General features: G+C 54.2%; 2 pseudogenes; one reads left to right on the top strand and one right to left on the bottom strand.

Annotated features, from left to right (window-relative positions):
* The window catches only part of LOC135441529 (zinc finger protein 883-like), a 47,642-nt pseudogene extending 28,773 nt beyond the window's left edge, over nucleotides 1-18,869 (top strand).
* LOC135441531 (zinc finger protein 501-like) lies at nucleotides 9,156-10,391 on the bottom strand (annotated as a pseudogene).
* Nucleotides 18,870-21,405: the final 2,536 nt, after the last annotated feature.

The following is a 21,405-nucleotide window of genomic DNA, read 5'->3' as shown; positions in this document are numbered from 1 at the left end:
ACTAGGGCCTCTGGTTTGCACTGGTGCCACATGGGAACTGTCCTTGCTCATCTCATTCCTCATCTTCTCTCTGAATTTTTCGTGTTCATCCTTGAGACTTGACCACAGCATACACATGAGTGTGCATCAGGCCATGGACGATGGTCTCATCATTCCTGAGTTTGCTTGCTACAGAACTCACTGTCTCTTGGTTATCCACAAAATGCATTGTTCCCATGAAGCTGGAGTATTCACATGGCCCCTGCTGTGCACGGCTCCACCACATTTGCACTGTGCACCTGACCTTGTCAGGGTCATTATTTTGTCCATCCCTTGCAAAAAGTATCTCCAATACTGCCATTTGTCTCTGAGGTCAGAATTCTTCCTTTATTTTTCTTGGGCAGCACCCAGCCCTCTGCCCCCTCCAGCCCCAGCTCCAGGGGCTGCTGGCTGACTCACAGAGCTGTGGGGCAGGGGAGGCCAGTGCTGGCCACAGGGAAAGCCCGGCCCAGGGGCCGAGCCTGCACCAGCTGCACCCTCCTGCCGCTCTCTCCAGCTGGCAGAGGACAGGAGCAGAGCAGCCGAGCACTTGTGCCAGGCCCTGCTGTGCCAGGACAGCCCACAGAAGCCCCTGCGAGCAGCGGCCATCAGGTTCATGGGTGACTCACGAGCCTGGGCTCCCTGCCCACCCCACCCCTCCCAGCCTCACCCTTCCCCACCCTACCCAACCTCTTTCTGCCCAGCCCTGCCCAACCCTACTGTGCTCTGCCCTGTTCTGCTCCACATAACCCAGCCTTGCCCTACCTCGCCATGCTCCACCCTATACTGCTCCACCCAACACAGCCCCACCCTGCCCCACCCTGCCACACCCTTCCACACCCTGCCCCACCCTGCCACAACCAACCCCTGCCCTGCAACATCCAACCCCACCCTGCCCTACCCAACTCTGCCCCACCCTGCCCCATCCCGGCCTGCTGCAGCTCGGCCCTATTGCTTCTTGGGGGGTCTCTGTACAAATCACCAATGGGACAGGACTGCTGGGGAACACGTCCCAAGCTGTTTTATCTTCCAGCATCAGCCTCATTACATGGTTATGGCAATGGGAAGATGCCAGCAGCTCACATCCCCGGCAGCAGACTAAGAACTTCATGTTATAACTTACTTTAAAAGTTTTTGACCAATCACACAAAGCAAAAGCATATTGACAGTACTTCTATCCAACCACTGTAAGCACACATAGCTCTTGTTAAAAAATGCTCGCTTATTTTGAATATAATACCTGCTTGTAAGCATTAAAATACAGTCCACAGGACTCCATTATTAAGCTTAAAATTTCGTAATATCTTGGTAGATATACTTTTCTGTAGCTTAGGGTGTTATTCTAGTCAAGCATTATTACCCAGATAATTTTTCTATTAATCCTTACTTTTCAACTTATAAAAAAATTTCTGCTGACAAATTTAAGGCGGCTGCTTAACTGTAATCGAACTTCTGCTCTCTCTGAGGCCTGCCTTTTGTAGCATTCCTAAAAACCTCAGATTATAAGGATTCCCACCGGTCCCAGCCCTGCCTGCTGCACCAAGAGTGCCAGCCGGGCCCGGCGCCGTGGAGCCCCGCCTGGCCTGGGCGTTGCTGCTGCCGCCCTGTGGCAGCCGTGCCCTGGGCCGGCAGCGTGCGGCAAGGGCCGGGCTGAGCCCTGCCGGGCCAGCAGCCCGTGTGGCCACAGCGCCGGCAGCGCCGCTGGCAGGGAGCTGTGCCGCTGGGGCCGTGACAGGCTCTGTGTTCACAGGCATGGCCGGGCGGCGCCTGAGGGGGCAGCAGCAAGAGCTGCAGCTGATCTGCACTGGTGAGTGAGGGCAGCGGGCTGACAGCTGGGGCTGCCGGGGGGAGAGCTGCAAGTCCTGCCCCGGCTGCAGAGGGCTCTGCTCCCATGAGCAGAGAACATGGAGCCTTCAGGGCCACGTGGGCCATTGGTGGCCAGCAGCTTTGGGCTGATCCCCTTGCTCCCTCCTGGCCATGGCAAGAGCTGTCTGGGATGGCCCTGGCAGAGGGGCTATCCTTGGTTCCCCGCAGATCCGGCTCTGACCGTGCCTCTGTTCCTCTCTCTTGCAGCCCTGGAATGCCTGACAAAGGACAGGAGCAGTGCCGTGTCATAGCTGGCACTTCAAACACTCAGTATTCTCCAGCCAATATAGCGTGGGCGATATTCCACCAACCAGAGGCTGCAAGATCTGCTGCCCACAAAATGGAGGACTCAGCCTCGTCTGTGAGGCTCGGCTGGCTGCACTGCTGGAGCTCTGACAAGATCCGGGAGGCTCTCCTTGCTGGGGCAACCTGAGCCAGCAGGAACTATCCTTTTTTTCAAGATCTTTCTCTTCTTATTCTCTATTTTTTATCTCTACTGTAAATAAATAAATTATAGGGTATATATAATTCTACCTATTATTATATATTATGGATTATTGTAAAGAAATAAATTCTAGAATGTGTGATGATTACACGGATTGCCTGGAGCTTTTCTTTGCTGCCCAGGGTCTCCAGGGCAAGAGGCAGAAAAAGGGTGAAAAGGGAGCTTGTGCTCAGCAGCCCAGCAGCCTGAGGTGTGGTGAGGCCCTGAATGGGGAACGGGGTGCTTGCACTCAGCCAGCTGCCCAGGCATGCAGTGGGCCAGGGGAAATGGCCAGAAGCGCCTTGGCCTGTGGTGGTTCTGCTGAAGCCTTTGTGCTGCCCACAGAGCAGCTGGGCAGGGGCTGGAGCTGCGGGGATCCCTGCCAGAGCGGTGACTGGAGATGGCCACAAGCCCTGTGCCAGGCAGGAAGCGCCAGCCGTGTCCTCCTGCCCGTGTGCTGCTGGCTGCCTTGCTGAGGGCTCCCAGGTGCCTCTGGATGGGGCTGCTCTGGAGCTGCTGTGGGGCTGCGGCGCTGCTGCCGGGCAGCTTGGCCGGGCTGGGGCAGAGCCTGAGGGGCTGGGGCGCTGGCAAGCCCTGAGCAATGGGCTGTCAGAGGCCACAAGCAGCCCCCCCGCAGCCGCCTTGTTCCTGCCAGAGTTGACTTGCAAGAGGGATCCTGGGCACTGTGGAACTAACAGCATCAATGTTGTTGGAAACCCAAATGCAGAGAAATCTCCGACCTTTGGTCTTGTCAGCAAAGCTTAGAATTAAACACAGGATTTGATCTGAGACCTTGGAAAGCGCTCCCAAACTTAGGTGCTAGAAGCGAGAACGCGGATTTCTTGTTTATAGCAGAGACACAGGGAGGAAAGTTTGAAGTGGAGGAAAGTTTAGCGTTTTAGAGTTCAAGATCTAGAAAAAATCAAAGTAGTTACAATGGAAAACAAGAAGTTTAGGATGCAGTGCTGTAGGTTTGTGTGTCATAGCATGATTGGCTAAGGAGGCTTACACTGTAGCAGGATGCGGGATAACAGGAAATCCCTCTGGCTGCCCTGCAGGACTCGAGATGCTGTCAGAGGGCTCAGAGACCTTTGCACAGAGCCCAAGACCCCTGTGCCTTTGATTTAGCCCTTGGAAAAAAAATGACCAACCTTGTATGAAGAATGACCAGCCACAAAAGTTGAAGTAGAATGATAGTGAATTCATCCCAGAGTGGAAAACTAGATTTTGAGGGCTTCTAGAATGGGGCTTCAGAGGGCAAGATGCAGGAATCTGGACATGCCCAGCCTTTCTCCTTCTTGGCCTCCATCTTCTGCTGTGATGTTGGCACTTTGAGATTGGTCTAGAGTAGAAGCTCACTGTCTAACATAGATGATAGGTATTGCAAAGTAATTGTAAATATTGTACACGCAGTTGTTTTTAGTATAAAAAGATAACACCACCCCAGGGGAGGCAGAGTGTCTTAGACTGTCTTGCTCAGCAGACCTTGTCAGGACAGGAGAAAGAATTTTATAATTAAGACACAATAAAGGACCTTGAGACTGAGAAATTAAGAGTTCTGACTCCCTCTTCGACCACCAAGCGGGGAAAAGAGATTTTCGAACTTATCTCAGTGTCCCTCTGACCAGCTAGAGACCCCAAGAGCATGAGTCCATAAGACAAAATATTGAAGATGGGTTTAAGACATAAAAATCCTTGCTGGCTGTGTCTTCTTGGCCAAGAAATCCTTCAAAGCTCTTGTAACTACAAGTCTTGTGGCCCTGTGAGCCATGCGGTGGAGATGTGAGCCAAACTCACCCTTCCTGCCTATGCAGAAGACAAGAAAAAGCAATGGCATCGTCTAAAAATCTGAGAGGTCCGCTCTGTAGCTCGTTCCAAACTCCTTCAACTCCCCCAAAGTGGGATTTAGCTACAAAGAGATGACAAGGACTCTTAGTGCTGGCTTTTTGACTCCAGAGCGGCCGCTTTAGAATCTTTCACATAACCCTGTGTAGTCATGTGCCAGAAATGTCTCATTTGAAGAAACTTTCCCAACTGACTTGCATGGAGGTTTGTTTGAAGGGTGTTTGAGGAGAAAGGCTCCCAGCAGAGGTCTGGGCTTTGGCCTAGCTGTGTCCCCTGCTGATTGTGAAATATGCCATCAGCTGCAAGGCTATCTGGGCTAAAAATATCATCAAGTCACTTGGACTTGCTCTTTTTGGCCTATAAAAGCTGGACCCACCTTTGGGGCGAATTTGGAGACCTCATCTATGAGTGGATGAACCACCTAGGATTTTCCAATTTGTCGCAAACATATTTTTGTGAAAATTTTTTCTTTAGGATTTTTTCCCTTTTGAATAGCTGAGGCCTCAGAAACAGAACGTAAACAATGGTTATCTGCTGCTGTGGTATGCTGTTGGGAATTGGTGGGAGAAATGCGGCACACAATATGAGTGATCTGCAATTCTTGAACATTATTGATAGGCACACATCTTTATATCTGTGTTAATGAATCTCATGCATATTGCAAAGGCTAGCTCACTATTGGTTAGTTACTTATCAGCCAGTTACGCCTACTTCTGCATTTTTGTGGATATACTATTGAAACTCTTCTTCGTATCCCTGCCAAAGATGCTCTCCCCTATCCTACTGTTGCACCAAGGGCATGATGTCCTTGCCTGTTATTGGACATTGGCTACTGGCTTCTATGCTTGTCCCCTTCAAGCTTGACCAGCGGCATGATGTCAACGTGACCTTTCTCAGCTAGCCAACTGTCCACAAATCTCTCCACAGTATGCAAACAGGTGGATCCGTGATTGGTCTCCTGTAGATATTTGGATTTATTGACCAGTCATGGCGGAGCTGGCTCTCCCTCTCTGTCCAAGCCAGCTCCCTTTGTTATTCATTCTTTTCTATTCTTAGCTTAGCTAGCTTCTGAGGAAACCTTTACTTCTATTTCTTTTTACTATAGTTATAATGTAATATATATATCATAAAATAATAAATCAAGCCTTCTGAAAATGGAGTCAACATTCTCGTCCCTCCCTTCACCTGAAAACCCCCGTGACCACTGTCATAGATGGTAACCCTCGAGTTACTGAAGAGAAAATCATCAATTTGTGAGACCACCAGAGGAGCATTGCTACATTTGCGTAAACCCTGGGTATGTGGCATTGATGGTCACCTCACAAAAGACCGCAGAAGTGGATTCTAGCCAGGAGCTGAAGAACTGAGGATCCTGATTTGGGCAGAGTTCACAGTAAGGCTGATCACAGAGAGAACCTTTTGAAAAGCCTCCGGGAAGACGTTCGGAAAGCCTAGAAGGAACAAGCAGCTGGCCAGAGAGTGCTGGACACTGTCACAAGGTACTGTTAGCTTTTCCATTCTTGAAGATGCTGCCATTCTCAGATTGTGGCTGCATATGTGGGGGACCTCTCCCACAGAGGCAGATGGTTCATTTATCCCCCTCAGAGGAGAAACTTATTGCCCTCTGGCAAAAATGGGGTGAAGAGGACAGAATTCCCCTGTTGCAGAGACATTTCTATGAGTTTTTTCGATGGGCAAATTTCTTTGGGTTTTTACGAATGTGCTCTTTGAAATTAACAGGGCCAGGAGACTTCTTCTCCTTTATAATGCCTTTATTAAAAGTGATCAGCTCAGGATTGGGCGGCTCGGCAGGGCTGCAGTCCCCGTCGCGTCTCCCAGGGCGACTCAGAGGAGGAGGATATGCGCAGCTCTGTCCACTAGGGGCAGAGCCGGGGGATTCAGTCCTCATGGGAGCTTTTTAGGGCTCGATGTCCCCGTCAGATGTTACTTTCCCTGGCTCGGTCTCTTCTGGTCCCGGCGTTGGGACCACTCCGTGCTCAGGGCGAGAGGGGCTCCGAAGGTGTTCAGCATCTCTGCAGGCTCAGCACTCGGCTCCTCACGTCCAGACATCACTTTAGTCTCTCAACTCTTATTTGGCTCGTTGTTTTTGGGGTTTTCTCGTTGCATCTCGAGTCGGGGTCCCACAAAGCATTCTGGACTTTGGAGTCACTTTGCATAACCCCCCCCCACACTCTCAGGTGTCTTCCCTATGCTGGAAGGGCGCACTGCCTCGGGGAAGGGCCATTTCCCCACTCAGCCAGGCTTTTTACTAATACAAAAGAAGGAGATAAGCATTAACGACCCGGTATTACAATAACAAAGCACTAAGAATCCTGGCAGCGCCTGAGACCTGGCTGCCCCCCTGCAACTCTTTCTCACAAAAAAAATATTAACTGAATTTTTGTTCATAACACTCTTTGCCCTTGATATGTTCATATGGGAATGCATGGGATCCATTTTCCAAGATGTTTTGAACCATGGATTTGGGTACCCCCGCATTTATCCAGTGTTCAGGGCACTCTTCCCAGTTTTGAAACAGAGCGGCTGCCTTTCCCTGGATCGCTGACTGCAGGAAGCAAGCCCCATTTCCCCCAATTCTCATGGGAGAAGATCCTTTGGGGAAAGACGTTCTCCTGCTTCCCAGCAGAGGGGTGAAGTCTTGCCTGCAGCTGAAGAAGATTTTCCCATGAATTTTCGGAGCATGCTCAGACGGAGCTGCATTTTCCCCCCGCCGTTGCTCTCAGAGGGGTTTGAGTGGGCTGAGCTGCCCCTGGAAGCTGAGCAGGCATCGCCCCATCCGGCCTCTTGGACCCCGCATCGCTCAGACCTGGGGGCGGCATCGGTGCCCGAGGTCCCGCCTCCTGAGTTTGCAGGACTGTCCCAACCATCCCCGCGGGTGCGGGCACTTCCCCACGCAGCGTCTCCCACGGCCGTCCCTCCAGCAGAGCCTGTGGGAGCGGCAGCCCCGTCTGTGCCTACGAGCTCAGAAACACTGCTTCCCGTGGCTACACTGGTGTTGCAAGGCAACAGCGACCTGGTGCCTCTTCCGCCGCTTCCTGCGGCTGCGCTGGTGTTGCTAGGCAAAAGCGATCCAGCACCACTTCCACCGCTTCCCACGGCTAGGCCAGTGGTGCTAGGCAATGCACTCAGTGGCACGGGTGGTCGCCGCCAGCATGTGTCTGAGGCTGTGACGCCTGCGGTGCCAAGAGCCTCATGGCCTCCTCCTTCTCCATCGGGTGAAGGTTTGGAAAAAGGAAATCCTGGTTTGGGGGAAAACAAGGGCTGAACGTGTTGGGTTTGATGGTCCCGCTGCCCAAGTGCAGCTGGAGAAGTCAGTGCCCCTTTCAGCCTCGAGGGGCCTGGAGCCTGCTCATCCCCAGCCTCCCGCATCCCTCCAGGCAGACAGTTTGTCTCCCAGCTCCGGGATCACCCCTCTGCGCTCTTCCCCACGCCAGGGCTCCCGAGCTCCCGTCGGCTCTACTGGGCATCCCCCAGCCCGAGATCACCCCTGTGCCTGTCAGTACCAGGTGAACGTGAGGCTCTTCCCTCCACGGGAAATTCACGGTTCGGGTTTGAGGTCCTGCAAGAGTCAAAGATCCCTTGCCCCACGAAAAAACCCTCCTGGAGACCCCCGATGGATCTGATGCAAGCTCCCCGTCCCCACTCACCTACGGCTTCTGGAGGGGGCAATGTAGCAGGAGCCGGGGGAGCTTCGGCCTGAGCAGTGGGGGAAGGCGGCGGGGAAACCAACGTGGTTCTGCTGCTCCTCTTCCTTCCGCTCCTCTTCTTCCTCCTTGTACTATGTTTCTCCTCTTCCCCCTTTTCTTTCGCTCCCAGCCTGGCTCGGGCAATGCTGACACCCAAAAGCAGCTGCGCTCTGCCCTGGGCGGGTTCTGACACAGCACGGCACTGGGAGTGAAACTGGGAGCACCGGGAACGATCCTGAGAGCAGCGGGAAGGAATTGGGAGCGTTTTCCCTGCCAGTCCCTCTTTTACTGGGAGAACTGGGAGGGAACTGGGAGCAAACAGCACTCGGAGGCGGCTGCAGCCGGCGGCTAGTCGGGCCACGATGGAAGATGTGGTTATGAGAATAGGAGAGCGGTCGTGCGCTGGGATTGGTGGGCGGGAGCAGCGCGGGGTTTGCTCGGTTATGTGAGGGCCAGGGAGGCCGGAGTGATGGCGGCAGCATCTGGTGAGAGGGGACAGGGAGCAGGAATGGGGACAGGAATGGGGACGGGGAAGAGGAATGGGAATGGGGACATGATCGGAAATGGCACCCGGAACTGGAATGGCACAGAGAATGGGGACAGGGACCGGGAATTGGAATATGGGTATAGGACATGGAATATTGAAATAGAAATATGGGAACAGAAGTGGGACCGTGAATAACAGAAGGGGAACAGAGACTTGGAATATGGGAGACGGATAGGGAATGAGATTCCGGCTGGGATGGGAGTGGAACGGTACCAGGGTGACACTAGAATGGGTGGGTGAGAGGGGGTGAAAGCGGGGAGAGGGGGATCCTGGACAGGGGACACTGGCAATCAGGACAAAGGGACACGCAGACAGTTCCAGGGCAGGGGGTCCTTGATCAGCTGCCCCACAACTTTCGCCAGGGTCTCCCAGCACTTCTGCAGCTACTAGGCCTGTTCTGCCCAAAGCCCGGAGCAACCCCCAAGTCACTCCCAGGAACCCTCACCTCCCTTGAACCTAACATGCCCCCAGTCCCCTGGAAGATCCCCCCATGTCCCCATCCATGGCTTATTCCAATGTCTTTATTTTTACCCTGGTTTTGTGTGTTTTGAAGGGACAAACAGAAATGAAAGGAAAATCCAGGCCATGGAGTGCCAGGAAGATGTGAAGCCGCTGGACAGGTGATTTCCAACATGGATAACCGGCCACAGGGATGGCCTGGGCTCTGCTTACTGGGGGTCACTGGGGATTACCCAGGGTGGATCCCTCTGTGGGGGCTGAAGCTGGAGCAGTGCACGAAGCTCTTCCTGCACTTGGGGAACTCACCGTGCTGCCCTTAGTGCTGGCTCTGTTGGTGTCGGCTCAAGACAGAGCTCTGAGAGAAGCTCTTCCCACACTCCAGACACTCATAGGGCCTCTCCCCGCTGTGGATGCGCTGGTGGGTGACGAGGGTGGAGTTGTCCCTGAAGCCCTTCCCGCAGTCAGGGCAGCGAAAGGGCCGCTCATCCGTGTGAATCCTCTGGTGCCTGACAAGATGAGAGCTGGTCTGAAACCTCTTCCTGCATTTATCACACTCATAGGGCTTCTCCCCAGTGTGGCTCCTCAGGTGGTAGATCAGGTGGGAGCGCTGGCAGAAGCTCTTCCCACACTCCCCACACTCATAAGACCTCTCGCCAGTGTGGATCCTCTTGTGGACAATCAGGTTCGACTTGTGGGTGAATCTCTTCCCACACTCGGGACACTCATAGGGCCTCTCCCGGGTGTGCATGTGCTGGTGGCTGACAAGGGAGGAGTTGGACTTGAAGCCTTTCCCGCAGTCGGGGCAGAGGAAGGGCCTCTCCTCTGTGTGAGTGTGCTGGTGCCTGAGGAGATCAGAGCTGGTCTGAAACCCCTTTCTGCATTTATCACACTCGTAGGGTTTCTCCCCAGTGTGCCTCCTCATGTGGACAGTCAGGTGGGAGATCCAGCTGAAGCTCTTCCCACACTCCTCACACTTGTAAGACCTCTCCTCGGTGTGGCTCCTCAGGTGGACAATCAGGCAGGAGATCCGTCTGAAGTTCTTCCCACACTCCTCACACTTGTAAGACCTCTCCTCGGTGTGGCTCCTCAGGTGGACAGTCAGGTTGGATCTCCGGCTGAAGCTCTTCCCACACTCCTCACATATATAGGGCCTCTCCCCCGTGTGGATTCTCATGTGGCAGATCAGGTTGGATTTCTGGCTGAAGCTCTTCCCACATTTCAAGCACTTCTGGGGCTTCTCCTTACCCTGAAGCTGCTCATGGACCACCAGCTCTGAGCTCCAGGCGCCTCCCTGGTCCAGGGTGGGCCTTTCCCCCTCAGATGCCTGAGATCTGCGTTTGCAGCCCCTCCTCATGCGGGATCTCCGGGGTTTTTCCTCCCCGTTGGATTCCTGTGCTGTGGAGCTGCTCAAAACAGCCTCTTCCAAAAGGTTCTGCTGCGGGGATTTGTCCACCCTGGTCTCCATCCTCAGCTCCTGGTCTGGGGGAGGCAGGACAAGGAGAGGATGGGATTTGCCTCCGTGCCACAGGGAAGGACAAGGAGATCCCCCCAGTGCGTCCCCAGCAGGACGGTGTTGGCAGCAGGGTTGTCCTGCAGCCAGGGGCCGTGCTGGGCTGGGAGATGGAGCAGGAGAGAGGGGGAAAGGGGCACTGACTTCCTCCTCACCTGCTTGGGGCTGCTGGGCCATCTTCCTTCTTCCTCACGACCTCCTCCTCTTGCATCGGGCCAAGGTTTAGAAGCAGGAAAACCTGGCTTGGGGGAGAACAAGGGCTGGGCGCATTGGGTTTGATGGTCCCGCTGCCTGTCTTGGTGTCTGCTAAGGAAGGCAGAGCCTCCCTTAAAATTGAAAATGTAAACCCCCTCCCTCCAAATTACTATAATTTTGAAATTAAGGGGCTTTCAGGGAAAGATATGGAAATAGGAATAACAGTTCTTTGCTAGGAAAAATAAAATGAAAAATGCAGTAGTAGAAAGAAAACCACTGACAGAGTCAGAATCCAAGCTGACACCCTGTTAGTCAGGGTGTTTGTTGCACTCCAATTAAATGGTGGCTGCAGTCCTCCTGGAGGGACAGATCTGGTTCTGTTGAAGCAGTGGTTCCTGCAGAAGGGTGTAGTTTTCCTCCAAAGGTCCAGTGGTGGTGTAGATAGGTCTGGTCTTCCTCGGTGAATCTAGTGGAGAAGAAAAGCTGCTCCTCTGGGAATCCAGTGGAGAAGAAACGCTGCTCCTCTGGGAATCCAGTGGGAAAAGCCTGACTGTGGTGCTCCAAATCTCTGAGTATATGCAGATAGGAATGCCTGGCTCCTCCCCATGGGTGGAACATCTACCAATGGGGTGAGGTAATTTTATCAGTCCTGCAGTGAGGCTCAATGGCCCATTAACAGAAGATATGTCCCTGGAGGGCTTGTGGAAGAGATAAAGAAAACTGCCCAATTAACAGAAGATAACTGCCCCACCTCTAGCAGATGGCAATAGAATACATACCCCCACCCACATCTTGCATTTCCAACCTCAGACACTCTCCGTTGCTCTCAGTAGCCCAAAGTGTGATCCCAGTTGCTCCCTTTTAACAGCAGTATGATCCCAGTAACTTCCAACACAATCCAAGTCATGTACCACCATTCCCAGTATGGTCCTAGTATAATCCTAGCTGCTTCCAGTCCATCCCAGTATGGTCCCAGCTGCCTCCAGCTACATCAACACAATCAGTCCCAGTATGATGTCATTTGCTCTCAGCGTGCTCCCAGTTGCTCACAGCAGCTCCCACTCACTCTCAGAATGATCCCAGTCATTCCCAGTATATCACATTAGCCCCTAACATGGTCTCAATTGGCATGGCAGGTTCCTACTCACCTCCAAAATGATCCCAGGATGATCCCAGTACAGCCCAGTCTCTCCCAGCGATGCCACTCCTGGCATCCCCCAGCCCTGTCTGTGTTCCCCCCTCCCAGATTGCCCAATAGGAGCCCCAGGGGCGGGAAGGCCTCAACCAGGGTCCCCAGCAAGCCCCAGTGTGGATGTGCAGCCCCCAGTTTTCCCAGTTTGCCTCTCCTTCTCCCCAGGCAGGGTTCTCCTCCTGCTCCTCGCGGCCCCAGCAGGTGGGAGCAGCTGAGAGCCCTGCACTGCCCATCCCAACCTGTCCCGGCTCCATCCCCACTCCTGCCGCGGGCTGCGAGGGCTGCGGGACCGGGGCAGGAGGAATGGGATGGTGGAGCAGGGAGGGAGAAGCAGCAGGACAAGGGCTGGAGGGAACAAGAGAAGGAGGAGGAGGAGGAGGTGTGGAAGAGAAAGAGGAAGAGGAGTAGGACGGGTAGGAGGAAGAGCTGGGTGAGAGGATGAGGAGTGGGAAGTGGAAGCGGGGGGAACACACGCTCCAGCCCTCGCTTTCTCCGCAGCACTCCCGGACCCTGGGGCATTTCCCCCCCATATCTCAGGTGATCACAGAGGGGGAGCTCAACCAAATATCCTGGGTGCTCCATAGGTGGGTATTTTTTTGGGGATGGGGGGGATTTTTGGAGCTCAAAGGACTCCAAAGCTAAGCTGCAAATGCCCATTGGGGAGATTTTGGCAGTGTCCCGGGAGGTGGTTTCTTCGCAGGAAAGGACAGGAGAGGGGAGAACACTGGGACACCAAAGTGGGTAGCCCAGAGAGAGGAGACTGCCAGGATTCAGCCCGGAGAGGGGAACGCCCTGGCCAGGAGGAAGCCCTGGAGCTCCCCACAGCCTGGAGCAGAGTCGGGGGAAACAGGAGCGCTGAGACACCAAGAGCCCTGGCATGGCTAAGAGGGAGCCCAGAGAGGGAGATCTGGGGAACCCCCGGGGGCTGCAGGGAACCCCCAGCAGCACAGAGAAGGGGGAGCCCCAGAAGCCCCAGGTCAGAAGAGCAGAGAGGGGGGACCCTGGGGATTCCTGTGGCAGCCTGGAGGGGGTGTGGACCCCTGGAGAGGATAACGCTCAATAGATGCAGGACTCCAAGAAGTCCAAAGTGGAGAGACCAGAGAGGAGCAGTTCATGGGGAGCTCATTTTTGGAATAATCATGAGACATTCAAGTCTTGGAAGGCTTAAGGATGGTGTTTCTGAGGGTGTTTCCAACTAAATATTTTTGGTCTGGAGGTTTTTATGAACACAAAATGTTTGAAGACTTCTAGAGATGGGTTGGGACAGGAGGAGGAGAACCCTGCCTGGGGAGAAGGAGAGGCAAACTGGGAAAACTGGGGGCTGCACATCCACACTGGGGCTTGCTGGGGACCCTGGTTGAGGCCTTCCCGCCCCTGGGGCTCCTATTGGGCAATCTGGGAGGGGGGAACACAGACAGGGCTGGGGGATGCCAGGAGTGGCATCGCTGGGAGAGACTGGGCTGTACTGGGATCATCCTGGGATCATTTTGGAGGTGAGTAGGAACCTGCCATGCCAATTGAGACCATGTTAGGGGCTAATGTGATATACTGGGAATGACTGGGATCATTCTGAGAGTGAGTGGGAGCTGCTGTGAGCAACTGGGAGCACGCTGAGAGCAAATGACATCATACTGGGACTGATTGTGTTGATGTAGCTGGAGGCAGCTGGGACCATACTGGGATGGACTGGAAGCAGCTAGGATTATACTAGGACCATACTGGGAATGGTGGTACATGACTTGGATTGTGTTGGAAGTTACTGGGATCATACTGCTGTTAAAAGGGAGCAACTGGGATCACACTTTGGGCTACTGAGAGCAACGGAGAGTGTCTGAGGTTGGAAATGCAAGATGTGGGTGGGGGTATGTATTCTATTGCCATCTGCTAGAGGTGGGGCAGTTATCTTCTGTTAATTGGGCAGTTTTCTTTATCTCTTCCACAAGCCCTCCAGGGACATATCTTCTGTTAATGGGCCATTGAGCCTCACTGCAGGACTGATAAAATTACCTCACCCCATTGGTAGATGTTCCACCCATGGGGAGGAGCCAGGCATTCCTATCTGCATATACTCAGAGATTTGGAGCACCACAGTCAGGCTTTTCCCACTGGATTCCCAGAGGAGCAGCGTTTCTTCTCCACTGGATTCCCAGAGGAGCAGCTTTTCTTCTCCACTAGATTCACCGAGGAAGACCAGACCTATCTACACCACCACTGGACCTTTGGAGGAAAACTACACCCTTCTGCAGGAACCACTGCTTCAACAGAACCAGATCTGTCCCTCCAGGAGGACTGCAGCCACCATTTAATTGGAGTGCAACAAACACCCTGACTAACAGGGTGTCAGCTTGGATTCTGACTCTGTCAGTGGTTTTCTTTCTACTACTGCATTTTTCATTTTATTTTTCCTAGCAAAGAACTGTTATTCCTATTTCCATATCTTTCCCTGAAAGCCCCTTAATTTCAAAATTATAGTAATTTGGAGGGAGGGGGTTTACATTTTCAATTTTAAGGGAGGCTCTGCCTTCCTTAGCAGACACCAAGACAGGCAGCGGGACCATCAAACCCAATGCGCCCAGCCCTTGTTCTCCCCCAAGCCAGGTTTTCCTGCTTCTAAACCTTGGCCCGATGCAAGAGGAGGAGGTCGTGAGGAAGAGGAAGATGGCCCAGCAGCCCCAAGCAGGTGAGGAGGAAGTCAGTGCCCCTTTCCCCCTCTCTCCTGCTCCATCTCCCAGCCCAGCACGGCCCCTGGCTGCAGGACAACCCTGCTGCCAACACCGTCCTGCTGGGGACGCACTGGGGGGATCTCCTTGTCCTTCCCTGTGGCACGGAGGCAAATCCCATCCTCTCCTTGTCCTGCCTCCCCCAGACCAGGAGCTGAGGATGGAGACCAGGGTGGACAAATCCCCGCAGCAGAACCTTTTGGAAGAGGCTGTTTTGAGCAGCTCCACAGCACAGGAATCCAACGGGGAGGAAAAACCCCGGAGATCCCGCATGAGGAGGGGCTGCAAACACAGATCTCAGGCATCTGAGGGGGAAAGGCCCACCCTGGACCGGGGAGGCGCCTGGAGCTCAGAGCTGGTGGTCCATGAGCAGCTTCAGGGTAAGGAGAAGCCCCAGAAGTGCTTGAAATGTGGGAAGAGCTTCAGCCAGAAATCCAACCTGATCTGCCACATGAGAATCCACACGGGGGAGAGGCCCTATATATGTGAGGAGTGTGGGAAGAGCTTCAGCCGGAGATCCAACCTGACTGTCCACCTGAGGAGCCACACCGAGGAGAGGTCTTACAAGTGTGAGGAGTGTGGGAAGAGCTTCAGCTGGATCTCCCACCTGACTGTCCACATGAGGAGGCACACTGGGAGGAGAAACCCTACGAGTGTGATAAATGCAGAAAGGGGTTTCAGACCAGCTCTGATCTCCTCAGGCACCAGCACACTCACACAGAGGAGAGGCCCTTCCTCTGCCCCGACTGCGGGAAAGGCTTCAAGTCCAACTCCTCCCTTGTCAGCCACCAGCACATGCACACCCGGGAGAGGCCCTATGAGTGTCCCGAGTGTGGGAAGAGATTCACCCACAAGTCGAACCTGATTGTCCACAAGAGGATCCACACTGGCGAGAGGTCTTACGAGTGTGGGGAGTGTGGGAAGAGCTTCTGCCAGCGCTCCCACCTGATCTACCACCTGAGGAGCCACACTGGGGAGAAGCCCTATGAGTGTGATAAATGCAGGAAGAGGTTTCAGACCAGCTCTCATCTTGTCAGGCACCAGAGGATTCACACGGATGAGCGGCCCTTTCGCTGCCCTGACTGCGGGAAGGGCTTCAGGGACAACTCCACCCTCGTCACCCACCAGCGCATCCACAGCGGGGAGAGGCCCTATGAGTGTCTGGAGTGTGGGAAGAGCTTCTCTCAGAGCTCTGTCTTGAGCCGACACCAACAGAGCCAGCACTAAGGGCAGCACGGTGAGTTCCCCAAGTGCAGGAAGAGCTTCGTGCACTGCTCCAGCTTCAGCCCCCACAGAGGGATCCACCCTGGGTAATCCCCAGTGACCCCCAGTAAGCAGAGCCCAGGCCATCCCTGTGGCCGGTTATCCATGTTGGAAATCACCTGTCCAGCGGCTTCACATCTTCCTGGCACTCCATGGCCTGGATTTTCCTTTCATTTCTGTTTGTCCCTTCAAAACACACAAAACTAGGGTAAAAATAAAGACATTGGAATAAGCCATGGATGGGGACATGGGGGGATCTTCCAGGGGACTGGGGGCATGTTAGGTTCAAGGGAGGTGAGGGTTCCTGGGAGTGACTTGGGGGTTGCTCCGGGCTTTGGGCAGAACAGGCCTAGTAGCTGCAGAAGTGCTGGGAGACCCTGGCGAAAGTTGTGGGGCAGCTGATCAAGGACCCCCTGCCCTGGAACTGTCTGCGTGTCCCTTTGTCCTGATTGCCAGTGTCCCCTGTCCAGGATCCCCCTCTCCCTGCTTTCACCCCCTCTCACCCACCCATTCTAGTGTCACCCTGGTACCGTTCCACTCCCATCCCAGCCGGAATCTCATTCCCTATCCGTCTCCCATATTCCAAGTCTCTGTTCCCCTTCTGTTATTCACGGTCCCACTTCTGTTCCCATATTTCCATTTCAATATTCCATGTCCTATACCCATATTCCAATTCCCGGTCCCTGTCCCCATTCTCTGTGCCATTCCAGTTCCGGGTGCCATTTCCGATCATGTCCCCATTCCCATTCCTCTTCCCCGTCCCCATTCCCGTCCCCATTCCTGCTCCCTGTCCCCTCTCACCAGATGCTGCCGCCATCACTCCGGCCTCCCTGGCCCTCACATAACCGAGCAAACCCCGCGCTGCTCCCGCCCACCAATCCCAGCGCACGACCGCTCTCCTATTCTCATAACCACATCTTCCATCGTGGCCCGACTAGCCGCCGGCTGCAGCCGCCTCCGAGTGCTGTTTGCTCCCAGTTCCCTCCCAGTTCTCCCAGTAAAAGAGGGACTGGCAGGGAAAACGCTCCCAATTCCTTCCCGCTGCTCTCAGGATCGTTCCCGGTGCTCCCAGTTTCACTCCCAGTGCCGTGCTGTTTCAGAACCCGCCCAGGGCAGAGCGCAGCTGCTTTTGGGTGTCAGCATTGCCCGAGCCAGGCTGGGAGCGAAAGAAAAGGGGGAAGAGGAGAAACATAGTACAAGGAGGAAGAAGAGGAGCGGAAGGAAGAGGAGCAGCAGAACCACGTTGGTTTCCCCGCCGCCTTCCCCCACTGCTCAGGCCGAAGCTCCCCCGGCTCCTGCTACATTGCCCCCTCCAGAAGCCGTAGGTGAGTGGGGACGGGGAGCTTGCATCAGATCCATCGGGGGTCTCCAGGAGGGTTTTTTCGTGGGGCAAGGGATCTTTGACTCTTGCAGGACCTCAAACCCGTGAATTTCCCGTGGAGGGAAGAGCCTCACGTTCACCTGGTACTGACGGGCACAGGGGTGATCTCGGGCTGGGGGATGCCCAGTAGAGCCGACGGGAGCTCGGGAGCCCTGGCGTGGGGAAGAGCGCAGAGGGGTGATCCCGGAGCTGGGAGACAAACTGTCTGCCTGGAGGGATGCGGGAGGCTGGGGATGAGCGGGCTCCAGGCCCCTCGAGGCTGAAAGTGGCGCTGACTTCTCCGGCTGCACTTGGGCAGCTGGACTATCAAACCCAACACGTTCAGCCCTTGTTTTCCCCCAAACCAGGATTTTCTTTTTCCAAACCTTGGCCCGATGGAGAAGGAGGAGGCCGTGAGGAGGAAGATGACCCAGGAGCCCCAGGCAGGTGAGGAGGAAGTCAGTGCCCCTTTCCCCCTCTCCCCTGCTCCATCTCCCAACCCAGCACGGCCCCTGGCTGCAGGACAACCCCGCTGCCAACACCGTCTTGTTGGGGACGCAATCGGGGGATTTCCTTGTCCTTCCCTGTGGCACAGAGGCAAATCCCATCCTCTCCTTGTCCTTCCTTCCCCAGACAAGGAGCTGAGGCCAGAGACCAGGGAGGTCAAATCCCCACAGGAGAACCTTTTGGAAGAGGCTGTTTTGAGCAGCTCCACAGCACAGGAATAAAATTGGAAAGAAAAGACCCAGAGATCCCATATGAGGAGGGGGCTGCAAACGCCGATCATGGGGATCTGAGGAGGAAAGGCCCACCCTGGGCCAGGGCGGGAGCTGGTGCTCAGAGCTGGGGGTCCATGAGCATTTCCAGGATGGGGAGGAGTCCCACAAGTGCTCAGAATGTGGGAAGAGCTTCTCCCTGAGATCCTCCCTGATAAGCCACATGAGAATCCACACAGAAGAATGTCCCTACGAGTGTGATAAATGCAGGAAGAGGTTTCAGATGAGTTCCTATCTTGCCAGGCATCAGCAGAGTCGCAAAGGCGAGAGGCCCTTCTGCTTCCACCATTGTGCAAAAGGCTTCAGGTACAACTCTGGCCTCATCGCTACCTGAGCGTCCACAGCGGGGAGAGCCCCTACGAGTGTCCTGAGTTTGGAAAGAGCTTCACCCAGAACTCCACCCTGACTGCCCACCTGAGGACCCACACGGAGGAACGACCCTATGAGTTTGCAGAGTGTGGGAAAAGCTCCAGGACGAGATCTGAACTGACCATCCACCAGAGAAACCACACTGGGGAATGGCCTTTTGAGTGTGGGGAATGTGGGAACAGCAACCAGAGGAAAAGCCACTTGACCCGCCACATGGAAGTCCACACAGGTCTGGAACAGCCCTACAAATGTGGGCAGTGTGGGAAGAGCTTCATGTCAAAGTCCCACCTGATTGGCCACCAGAGGCTCCACACTGGGGAGAGGCCCTATGAGTGTATTAAATGCAAGAGGTTTCAGACCAGCTCCTTTCTCCTCCTGCACCAGCAGCTTCACACAGATGAGAGGCCCTTCAACTGCCCTGACTGCGGGAAGGGCTTCAAGCAGAACGTTGCTCTCATCAGCCACTGGTGCATCCACACCGGGGAGAGGCCCTACGAGTGTTCTGAGTGTAGGAAAAGCTTCTCTAGATTGACCAGACACCAACAGAGCCACCACTAAGGGCAGCCCTGGGAGTGCCTCAAGTGCAGGAAGAGCTTCGTTCCCATGACACCCTTTGTCCTCTGATTTTGGGTCCTTTCCCCTCGCTTTGAGATGTTTCCCCTGGTTTGGACCCTTTCCCTGTCTTTTGCGTCCCTTCTCCCTATTTTGTGTCTTTTCCTCCCTACTTTGGATCCTTCCCCCATTTTGGGTCACTCTTCCCCTATTTGGGGTCCTTTTCCCCCTTTTTGGCTCCTTTCCCTATTTTCCATCCTTCCCCCCCCCCAGTTTTCAACATCCTCCCCTTTGACTTGGTTAAGTTTTGGGTGCATCCCGCCCTCCAACCCTCTCCCCACCCCTAAACCCCCTTCACCCCCCACCCCCATCCACCCAGGCATGTCCCCAGCTGTGTTCCTAACTGTCCCCCCATGTCACATGGACTCAGTGCTCGCTATCCTGGATGCCCTTGAGTCCCCAGCCCAGGACTCTGGATCTACTTTTCCAGGAATTCCGGAGCTGGCCTGGCTTCCAGGGAACACCAGTGGCACTGGGGCTCGGGGTGGGTGGCCTGGCAGGGTTGCTGGGACAGGGTTTGGGGTCATCTTGGCACTGACTGAGGGTCTTGTCCACTCTGCAGTGAGAAGTGGCCCTGGCTGGAGAGTATGGGATGGATGGGGGCAGGAGAGGTTGGACCCTGGTCCAGATGGACACGAGACCATGGATCCCACTCTGGATGTAAACTGGTCCAGATGGACATCCGAGCCATGATTCCTTACTCTGGATGGACACTGGTCCAGATAGACACCAGAGCCATGGATCCCACTCTGGATGGACCCTGGTCCAGATGGACACCAGAGCCATGGATCCCAGCTGGATTCTGATCTGGACAGTGCCTGGCCCTGCAGCTCCCAAGCCTGGCCTGCCCCCAGCCCAGATGACCACCAGCCTGCCCACAGCCTGGCCCATCCCACTGTCCCACCAGTCCATCCCAGTAGCCCCCAACCCAAAACCCCTCAAAATAAACCCAATGCTATACAGCTCCACATGGTCCCTGCAGAGTGAGAGGGAAACTGAGGCGAGGCCTGGGGAAGTGACTTTGTGGTGATGGGAGGGGACTTTGGGACCGACCCTGGAGACCCCAAAAAGAGCATCCACCCCCCAAATTGTCACCACAGCATGGTGGGACCTCCAGCTGTCACTGCAGGAGCCACCAGCTGTCACTCCAGGAACCACTGTCACCCTGCAGTCCCTTTGAGGGGTGACCCACAGTGTCCCCTCGGTGTCACTGGCAGGTCTCCAGTGGGAGCAGTGGCATCACCTCCTGGGGCACAGGTGAGGGAGGAGGAGGGGTGGGGGTGGGGTAGTGCAGAGTTGCAGAGCATCCTTGGGGGGATAGAAATGGTTAGGGAGACACCAAAAATGTTGTTGTCCCTTCCCCCCACCATAGAATATGGGCCACCCCCTGTTTTGGGGCACTGGTGACAAATTGGCGGGTGGTGGTGACAGAAAGCACAGGTGCCACCTCAGGGATGGCACAGAGAGGGGTCCTGCAGTGCCACCAAGTCCCCCACGCTGAGGGAGTGACAAAGGGGGGGTCGGCAGGGGGAGGGGAAGCGAGGCAGGGGTGCCACGGAAATGCCTCCGGTTCTCCTGTGCCCGGGATGTGGGGGTGGCAGAGCTCCGGTCACCCTGTCTCCCTGGCAGCCTGTCACCGTGACCGTGTTCACAGGGGTCTTAGGATGAGGGAACAGATGAGGATCTGACTCCATGTTTCAGAATGCTTGATTTATTATTTAATTATATAGATTATATTAAAACTATACTAAAAGAATAAAAGAAAGGATTTCATCAGAAGGTTAGCTAAGAATAGAATAGCAAAGAATGATAACCAAGGCTTGTGGCTCAAACTCTCTGTCCAAGCCAGCTCACTGTGATTGGCCATTAATTAGAAACAACCAACATGGGCCAATAAAAGATCCACTGTTGCATTCCACGGCAGCAGATAACCATTGTTTACATTTTGTTCCTGAGGCCTCTCAGCCTCTCAGGAGGAAAAATCCTAAGGAAAGGATTTTTCATAAAAGATGTCTGTGACATATCCCCCTTTTTATTTTAGTTAAATTAAAAAGAAAAGTGTTTGTCATTTCGTCTGCTGTACCCATGCAGAAGAAAGAACGAACACTTGACGGGTTATCTGTTGCCAATGAAAAACATCAATCAAGTGCTGATGTGGAATGATCAGGGAAATTCTTCACTTGTAGAACATAAAATTCTATCATATCACTAAAACAATCTTACAACATAAGAAATTGCAAAAACAATGCAAAGAAATTCATTGCTTCAACTCCAAACAGCTGAGTTTCAGGAGAAATTCCATCGACTGAAGATGTTCCTCTTTAACATTTTTGAAAGTCCCTTTTGGTCCTGAAATAGGCTTGCAGAATCCTGAAACAACAAATTGCTAAAGAAAAATCATCAATGATTATCAAAAATCCATTGACAGTTATCAAACAATTTTGAGAAAATTTTTTTAATGCCTTGGCCACACTCCTTTGTT

This window comes from Zonotrichia leucophrys, unplaced genomic scaffold (genome assembly GCF_028769735.1).
Source record: "Zonotrichia leucophrys gambelii isolate GWCS_2022_RI unplaced genomic scaffold, RI_Zleu_2.0 Scaffold_330_57816, whole genome shotgun sequence".
Lineage (NCBI taxonomy): Eukaryota > Metazoa > Chordata > Aves > Passeriformes > Passerellidae > Zonotrichia > Zonotrichia leucophrys.
Note: the sequence above shows the minus strand (reverse complement) of the source record. Positions and strands in the feature narration are given on the sequence as shown.